Source organism: Spinacia oleracea, chromosome 2, assembly GCF_020520425.1.
Source record: "Spinacia oleracea cultivar Varoflay chromosome 2, BTI_SOV_V1, whole genome shotgun sequence".
Classification (NCBI taxonomy): Eukaryota; Viridiplantae; Streptophyta; class Magnoliopsida; order Caryophyllales; family Amaranthaceae; genus Spinacia; species Spinacia oleracea.
Genome location: NC_079488.1, coordinates 8125941 through 8136508, shown reverse-complemented (window position 1 = coordinate 8136508; position 10568 = coordinate 8125941). Strand labels below are relative to the sequence as shown.

The window sequence follows — 10568 nt, the reverse complement described above, 5'->3', positions numbered from 1 at the left end:
TGTTCAAAAATTGAATTATTAGAATCAATTATTCTATAATAAAATACCTTGTTGTATAATTAACTCTGATCTATCTTAATTTAAACATATAAATAAAACTAGTGAAATGAAAATAATGAGAGAAAAAGAATAATTCAAACGTTTAACACTAGAAATATTGTCATAAAAAATATTAGGGTTATGTTTAATCAACCATTCTGCCATAATTTGATAAGCATGTTGCGTCAAATGCACTCCATCCCAACTTATGCGTTTGTAAGGATTTTTACATGCAGGAACTCCTTTACTTCCGCAAGGATCGCAACAAGCTATTTTCATAACATCTTTGTCAAACCCTACATATAGACATAATAAAATAAAAGGTGGGTGAATATAATAAAATATGGATACAATAAGATAAATATGTAAGAGCAACTCCAACGGTTCTAGATAGTGATTTGCTTGCAATTTAAACGAGTCTTTGGCAAACAAATTAACTTTGGCAAACTAGTTGGATCAGTGAGTTTTATGAATTAGCACTACAAGAAATTGTACCATAAAAGGGGGCCGTCGTTCAACGTTGACCAACGACGGGATTTCCTGTCGCGAACCCGTCATAAAAGGGGGCCGTCGTTAATGGAAAATCCCGTCGTTACCCCGTCGTAAAAGACATTTGCGACGGTTGTTCACGTCATTGTTTGGTTGTTATCCCCATCGCAAAAGGCTTTTGCGACGGAATTTTTGACCCGTCGTTATTAGGTTGTCATTAAAGATACAAATTCTTGTAGTGTAGCTTGGCAAGCAAATTATCTTTGGGAAAAAATTGTTCAATTGATAGGTGAGTTATAATTAAAATAAGAATAAAAATAAAATTTATGTAAAAGTTGAACCCATTAACTAGCAGGCTATTTTGGTAAATTAGCTTGCCACTAGGTTGCAAATTAACTAGAAAGTAAATTAACTTAAAATCTTAGTTGCTATAAAAAGATGTGTGGGTGTAAGAAAATAAATAAATAAAGTAAGTAAAATAAATCAAGTAAAAAGTTGTAAATATGGTGGGGTAATCAGGGTATGAAAGTGAATTTACATGTCCAAAAATAGTATAAAGTTATAAACCACAATGTAAAAGATCAGTATGAAACGCAATAGAACGAAAAATATAAATATCATTTTGAAACGGAGGTAATATAAGCAAAATATTTGAAACACTAACCGAGGGAAGTGGCATTCCGAAGGATTTCTTGCAAGGCTGAGTAATAATCTGCGTAAACAATTGTTACATCCGGGTGATCCTCTTGAACTTCTCCAATTACTTGTTGTATTTTTTTGTTATGAAATTCCGCAAAAACATTGAAATGTTTTAGGCATTGGAGTTCATCATACATGCTCAAGTCGTTTGTTTTAAATATGTTAAGAACAATCGTCATACAACCGATTGGAAAGTTTCCTGGGACAATAATTCGAATGGCACCAAGATTAATAACTTTCTGCAAGAACACCAACAATATGATTAGCATACAAATCAGAGTATAGATGGTTGTGGACCGCCCGAGGCCCAACCCAACACAAATGCCCGACCCAACATAGACACGAAAAAAGCACAACCTAAGATGGGCACGAAGCCGTGGGTCGGGTCTGGGCCACATTTTCTTGGAAAAAGCAGGACAATGCACGACATGATTCGACCCGATACGACAACACACGATAAATTTAGTAAAATTTGGCTTAGGCCCGACCCGGCCCAACACGAGGGCACGTGGGCCCGGACGGTCATATGCCCCATTTTTAAATGTTCGACCCGACCCGATCCGACCCAACCATAGCCATCTCCGCATCCCCAAAGCACGACGAGGACAACCTAACTAGGTTTGAACTATAATAGAACGAAGTCGGCCCACCCGACCCAACCTTAGCCACCTGACGAGGACACCCTAACTAGATTTGAGTTATAATCGACCAAAGCCCGGCCTTACCTGACCCACAACCATCTTTAGATCGAGTATATTCATATAGTAGTTCTAAAAGTTTAAGAAAGTATTCACCTGTATGGCCATTTTTATAACATGAACAACTCCAGGCACCATTTTATAGATTTCATCCATTGAATTTCGTTGAGAAAGTGCCCAATTATAGTCATTTCCTCCAATTTCACCCATCAAAATGAGTGACTTTGCAAGTCTTTCCCGGCATTCTGAAATAACAAATTAAACCCATAAAATTTAGTTATTAAACTTAAATGAGTATATATAAAGTAGATTGGGGGGCTAATCTACTTATCACCAATTGATTTAGGATACATGGAAACCCCTCAGGCTTATATATGGTCAATCTCTTATTTTGTACTCCCTCCGTCCCGGAATACTTGACCTGTTTTCCTTATCGGACCGTCCCTTAATACTTGACATGTTTCTAAAAATAGAAATATTCTAACAATATTATATTATTTCTCACTCCACCCCTATTAACCCACCTACCCCCTACTCCATACAAAAAATAATTAAAAATTCAACCCCTACTCTCCCCCAACCCCACCCCTTTACACATTTCCCACTAACTACATTAAAATAATACTCCACTATCAACTACTACCTATTAAATTAAATAAGTCAATTCAAGTCCCTTAAACTCTGTGCCGGTCAAACCGGGTCGAGTATTCCGGGACGGAGGGAGTATGAGCTTGTGTATGGCCCGGTGGATTTATCAGAGGCTAAGAAATGAAAAGTTAAAACTAACTGGAAATTTACTTTGGTGAGCAAGCTAAAGGCAAAAGTCGAGTTGGATGGGTCAGGTTGGGTTAACGGGCCATCCCTGAAGATCATTCTAGAGGATAGTTTACGGGTCGGGTTGGTTGAGGCCGACACACCTTTGATTGGGTTGTGTGTTGATAGGCTATGTGCAAGTTGAGGTGATAAAAATTTGGGGCGGGTCGGGTTTTAACACAAAAATCATGCCTAAACCCATAAATTTGATGTGGTCTAAAACGGGCTTTGTCGGACCTGGTTCGAATTTTGACCTAAAAATACATATTCTATGCTATTCATACCCGCACTTTTCGGGCCTGGTGGGCCAGCGGGGGCGGGCGATAGATGATCTGGTCTATGTGCAACTGTGCAAGGTAGGGGACTTAAAAGGGGCGGGTGATTCAAGAGTTGAGAAGCAAGTTTGGACGTTTGTTTTATTGTTTGTTTAGAAATATAAGTATATGACTGGGTTGGAGTACGTGGGTTAGACCAATTTATGAACCAAAATTTCAACCCGCACATGACCCGCTTTAAGAGATAGGTTCGTGATGGGCTGACTATGGGTTGGACCGGTTGACCCATTGCATGTATCAAGTCGCCATCTCTAATGCGAAGTATCTGCCTCAAACTAATACTTAGGCGGTTAGGCCTAATGCACACGCCTAGCTACACAACTTATACAAGCCCATGCTTAACAGTTAACACTAACAAATGCATTTTTACTTGTTTAGCATTCTAAGTGTGAAATATTAAGTACTCACTTCGTACTGCCTTATCAGTTGCAGCTGTTTTATCAGTTTCAGTTCAATTTCAGTAAGTGTTGTCAAATAAAGACACAAAGTCTAAGTGTTAATGGTTGTATATGCGTATAACTATTACAAATCCTAGTGGAAATGAATACACCTTGCAACCAAAAGGTTCCCAGTTCAATCCTATTGTGGAGTGTGGGCCTTTTGAAGGAAGATTTCCCTTACCATTTCTCCCACTCTAAAAGTGTCTAACCCGCTAACTCATAGTGGGTTTACTTGTGCGGGGATTGACCCGATATGACACTTCATCTTACCTTCTAAATAAATGATTACCAGAATTGGTATATCATAAAATCATATTTACAGAGAATAGGAGAAACAAATAGAGCGGCTTACTGGATTATTTTCCCGCTAACTCGGGGTGGGTTGATCTGTGCTGAGTCTGCCCGATATGACACTTCATATAATCATATCAATACCTAGTATTTAAAAAGGAAGATCATGGTTTATTAGATGACATGTGTCATCCCATCTTTCCTCCATTAATTGAGTTTTTTTAATTTTTTTCAATTTTTCAATTTTTTTGTTTGTTTCACAAATTATTTTACATCTTTAACACCCCAATTCATCTTCCTCATTCAAAATCAATTCACCATTTAATTCATATAAATTCTTCCACTCATCTCCTTCATTAACACTCAATATTAAGCCACCATCTAATTTGTATATTTTTTCAACTTTCAACCCACTAAATCCCTCAATAAAATTAGCAGTTTAAAAGACCGCTTACCAACCACTATATAATTACCCGTTCGTTGAACGGGCTCATGAGCTAGTTACCTTCTAAATACTCCCTCCGTCCCGGAATACTCGCAACGGTTTGACTAGACACGTTTGCCAATGCACAACTTTGATCATCAATATCTTCAATTATATATTATAAAAACTTATAAAATATTAATATTTTGAAAATATATATTAAGATGAAGCCAACAATATATTATATGCTAACACTTATTTTCATATACTATAAATAAAATAGGGTCAAAGTGAATTATCTGAATAGTGCAAAAAGTCAAACTAACCGTTGTGAGTATTCCGGGACGGAGGGAGTAAATGATTACCAGAATTTACCACACAAGGGGGTATATCATAATATCATATTTACATAGAATGGGGGAAAATTTGTCAAATACAACCTTATAAAGTTCTCTATTTGTCAATTACAACCTTAAATTTTTATTTTTGCCTATTACAACCTTAAAATTATATATCCATTTTAAATTACAACCCGAAGTTATTTTCCAGCAAAAATCACCGAAAAATGATGTCATATAGTTATTAAAAATAATAATTACATAATTTCCATAAAAAAAATTAAAACGATAAATAAGAATTAAAACAAAAAAAATAACATAATTGAAAAAATATATTTTTTTATAGATATTATGTACTTCGTAAGTTTTTTCTAATGACGTTATGACATCATCTTCCGGTGATTTTTGCCGGAAAATGGTTTCGGGTTGTAATTTAAAATAGATGTACAAGTTTAAGGTTGTAATTGACAAAATTAGAAATTTGAGGTTGTAATTGACAAATAATGAACTTTATTAGGTTGTATTTGGCAAATTTGCCTAGAATGGGAGAAGAAAATAGAACAACATACTGGATTGATTATTTACCTGATACAGTAGAGCAGATGGAATGAAGATGGGACTCGAACCAATCAAGCTGCACTAACAAGGAACTTTTTATTGGGCAGTTTTTAATGTCATCCTTAGCTAATGTCGAACAGTTCATTGCAGTCGCTCCAGCAACAGCAAAGTTAGCCCCATGACTAAAGTCCCCATCTTTTTTAAGATATGGTTCAAGAAATGGCAGCTTGAAGAACTTGGCTGCAACCATTAATAAGAACCAATACCAGTGAGTATTGATAAATCGTGTAGTATGGTACAACTGGAGATGGCAAGTGGGTTGGGTCTGAGTGTCTGACCCAACTCGTAATAGATCACGTGGTTTGGATCCACTTATGATACAAACCGTTTAACCTGGATATTTTTCTTAATGTGTCATGGGTTGAGTGATTCCAACACAACCAATTTTCACCCACCCAACTGGACCGACCCGACACAATTTACCACGACACACCTGACCCACCTAACCCACCCTTTTGACGAACCCAACCCACGAAACACAAACCACCTAATACACAAACCCAGCTAATCGTGTGACCCACCTGACCCGCTATTCTAATTTAAACAATTTTATTGTTTAAATATACGTTTACTACATTTATGTGGGTATGTCAATAATTAAAAAAATAGCTAAAATTCACATTAAAATTTGTAATTTTAAAAGCTTAAGTACTCTCGTCCTAACCCACCATACCCATTTGATCCACATCAGCTCATAATTAAACTCGTCTATAACGACCAAAGCCATCTGACCCATCAGAGCCACATCAACCCCCAAAACCTGTCTTTATCCAACAAACCCACTAGAGCCACTCGACCTGTCACATATTGTGTCAATTTTTCTAACACAACTCATTTCGACCTACCCTTCCGAACCCGACACAACCCATCAAAGTACACCCGACCCACGAAACACAACCCACCCAATACACGAACCCAACCCACCTAAACTTGTGATCCACCCGACCTGTCATCCTAATTTAAACTATTTTGTATAAATTTTAACTTTACTGCTTAAATATACATTAACTGCATTTATGTCAATAACAATATAACATACAAAATGATTAATTTAAGTTCACATAAAATTTGTAATTACTTAACGCTTAAATAATCGTTCAAACCCATCAGATCCACTTGACCCACATCAGCTCCTAAAACTCGTCTAAACTCACATGACCCAATAGAGCCACATCAGCCCACAAAACCTGTCAATAACCCACCAAAACCGGTCATCGGTCCCACTCGACCCGCACAACCCACCACAACCCATGTACTTCCTCCATTTTTTAATAATTGCACTATATTGGTTTTAGCACTATTCACATATTCTCATATAGTTATTTTTTGTGATTTATATGTAAGGAAAAATATATTCATGTGGGATATTGTTAGATTCGTCTCGAAATATACTTTCAAATTATCAAATTTTTATAATTTTTTAAAATGTATAATGAGAGATATTAGTGGTTAAATTAGTGCATTGACAAACGTGAAATCTCAGATGGTACAATTAAAAAAAATGGAGGAAGTACCTCACAAGTCACAACCCATCACGTATTCTATCCATTTTTTCCGACACAACTACGATCTAACCCGAACCACCCTGAATTTCACTGAGGAGGGACGTGGGTCAACTATCCTCAACCACGACCCACCAAATCCACCATAACCCACCCAACCCGCCTCATTGCCATCACTAAGTACAACCAAATCAATCAAAAGAAATTAAAAATAATTGAATCCATAAATAGCAAGGAATTTTTTTACCGAAATAGTCAATCATAAGAAGTCCATCGGAACAACGACCGGTTGGCTTGTGGAAATAAGTTTCCCCATACGGTGAATTTCCAAAGGAAGAGCTAGGATCTTCACGTATAATGTTGCCCGTATCTGAAATCGAACTCCAAACTGATAGATGGCTTCGATATTTGATCTTTGGAATGCATAAATTATGACAAAAGGATGAAATTAGTAGAAAACATAAAAAGAAAGATTATTTCTAGTTTAAATGTTTAAAAATGTCAAAATTCTCAAAAAAGTGGGAAGAAATATAATTAAATAGTATAGTAAACTTCCCTTTATGAAAGCTAATATAACATTTATAATTAATTTAGAGTTTTAGACAAATATAACATTTATCAGAAAAAACGGGTGAAATGTTGCGTAACTAGAATTTTAGCCCGTGCGATGCACGGATTCTATTAAATTGGTGTTTGATTTTGGTTGAATTTTATTTTAAATTTATTTTTTGATTATTTGAGTGTTTGCTTTTGGATGGAGTTGTATATATTAAATTTATTTTTTGATTATTTGAGTGTTTGCTTTTGGATGGAGTTGTATATATTAATAATTAATTAATTAAAATATCTACGTGGCACCTAATTAATTATATAACATCTCACTCGATTTTTTTAATTCAAAAATAAATTAAAAATCTTATTTTTCATTCCGAAACATTAGTAATCCTAGGTGATGCTCTAATATTTCAGCAAATATGTCTCCTTTATATATATATATATATATATATATATATATATTAGATTATCAATTAATTAAATGATATATGATAGACAATATCTTCTCTACAATATATGAAGGTCTATGTACAAGATCAACTTCTTATCAAACCGTTGTACTTTATTATCAAATAGTTATGTTTAATTAACTATAATCTACAATCGGATAATTATATGTTCTAAACAATTAGTTATATTTTCGAATCAAATAGTTATACCTTGTCATCATATAACTACGTTTTAAATGATGACATTGACGATTTTGTGTGTATAATGGTCCAATAGGAGACCTACTCTTCGTTTTTTCCTCTTGTCCTACTCCAAGCAGGTAAGCACTGCATAAAACCACAAATGTTTAACAAATACTCCATCCGTCCCTATTTGATTGCCCTATTTTTCTTGAGTTTGCGTCATGTCTTAAATGGTAATTTTTCAACTCGTACCCTCTCTCCAAATAATCCCCCTTTTCTACCCATGCGCATAATTTACACCCAAATCTTAATAAAATGCAATATACTCTATGGAGCAATAAAAGAGAGACAAAGGGAGTATTCTTTTTGGTGTTGAGAGACTCACAACGAGAAAATGATATAGCCGGATCTCAAGTTCTGGTTACTAAGCTAGTTGACATCTACAAAATCAAACAATTTACATGTATATTAGAGTTTGTTGTTTTTCACACGTGTATATTGGATACATATCAATACTCCTATACATCTAAGACAAAATCAATTGCATGTTGGTTCAGTGGTGATTGAGGCTGAACTTAGTAGGGTGAACCGCGTGTTGGATCCCCGCAACAACAATTGGGAGGGACTGAAACATATACACCCTGAACTCGCCCAACGGATTAACTCTAAAGTTCTGTTCTATTGGAATTATTTTGACTTAACTTATATTACCTGAACTTAACTGCACTTACCTGAACTTATCTTATTTGAAAAAAAAAAAATTGTCTGAAATAAACTTATTTGTGACTAAAAATGTCTGTAAAAAACATTTTTTTGCTGAACTTATCTTATCTGAACTTATCTGAACTTATTTTGTCTGAAATAAGTCAAAATAAATCTAACAGAACAAAGCCTAAAGGTAAACTGGATGATAACACACAAAAAAATCTAAGTTTTAGATGTTTCATGTTCTTTAGTCATTTCATAATAATTGACACTACCATAAATGGAAAATGACTTCCATTATTAATTATTAAAATGTAATTACTACACCCGTCGTGAGATTTATGACACCATGCCCCCAATAACTTTTCTTCACCCTCATATTCCCTATTCTAACAATAAAAAAAGGATTCACTGATTTTGTTTTACATTAAATAACTTCTTTTATGGTCTCATTTTTTTCCTTTTTACAACGGAAATAACAATTTTTTGGTCTCATACTCTGTATTCTTTAAACTAAGGCTCTATTCTGTTTGACTTATTTTGACTTATTTAAGATAAAATGTTAAATAAAATAAGTCAGATAAGTTCATATCAACAAAAATAGATTTTTTTCACACACAAATAAGTTTATTTCAGCGGACAAAATAAGTATTTTTCCAGATAAAATAAGTTCGGATAAGTTCAATTAAATTCAGATAAGTTTAGATAATATAAATTCAGTCAAAATAATTCCAATAGAACGAAGCCTAACTACTCCGTATATGCCAAAGGGAACGTGTCGGTTATTGCAAAACGGACAGAAAATATATTTTGTGATTGGTGTGCTACGTAATACTCCCTCCGTCCCTTAATATCTTCTAAAATACTCCTAAAATTATTAAATTGACCTTCTAGAACTTAAAAGACTACCGTCAACGCATTACTACCACATACGGAGTACAATCTGAGTAGAACACAAAAATCAAAAGCATTTAGCAATAATAGAATCTCTAAAATTGCGTGAATAATGAATAAACAATCTCGATCTGCAAACATGTAAATATTATAAGATCGAACATAATTCAAATTAAATAAAAGCTTAATTAATAATTATGATAAAAGCTAGATTGGGAAATGCAGCAATTCAAAATGGTATGGTAAATTAAGAATTTGAACCTGGGATTTTGATGAGTGGATGATTGCAAGTGATTAAGACCGTTTGATGATGATGATGATGCAATTCTGATTGGATTAACATCAGTGAAGGTGGATGGTAATGATACGGTTGCGTAGCAGAAGATTAGTGCTGCTGCTAAAATGAATGGGAGATATACTGAGCTTCGACCACCCATTTTGGGGGAAAGGAACTTAGTAAGGGGAGGAAATTTTTTTTTTTCTTTTTTTTTCTTAGATTTGAAGAGTAATTTACAAGAATTATTTTGTGGTGGGGCCCAACAGTTTCCAACCACTTAAGCAGCACCACCACCACCACTGTGGTACCGTATTTAACTTCTTTTCTGACAACTTCTTTTCTATTTTTGCTTTAAAGAGAATTTTAACGAGAATATACAAAACATACATCTTTATTAAGGTGGAGCGTTAAACCCCGCCCCTATTATTTCTCCCCCGTTTATATAGTTACTAAGATACCTCTGTCTATATTAACTTTCTCTCTCCCACATTTTACCCCCACTTCACTCTTAATCTCTCCATCAAACTAGTTAATAAATTTAGTTAATGTATTTTTAAAAGTTAATGAATTTGGTTCATAAATTTAATAAAATCAAAAAATTAAAAACAATAATTTAAAGAGACTTAGACTTCTTAGTTTTGAGCTTGGTCCATGATAGAGTCTTCTGCGTTTTAAGCTTCGTCCACGGTAAAAGCTTAAAACGCATAAGTCTCAACCATGGACCAAACTCAAAATGAAGAAGTCCGCGTGTTTAAACAAAATAATCAAATTTTAATTAATGATAATAATAAATATTAATATGGTTAATAATAAATAATA

At 34.4% G+C, this 10568-nt stretch overlaps 1 pseudogene; it reads right to left on the bottom strand.

Annotated features, from left to right (window-relative positions):
* LOC110793996 (acetylajmalan esterase-like) lies at positions 1–10064 on the bottom strand (annotated as a pseudogene).
* Positions 10065–10568: the final 504 nt, after the last annotated feature.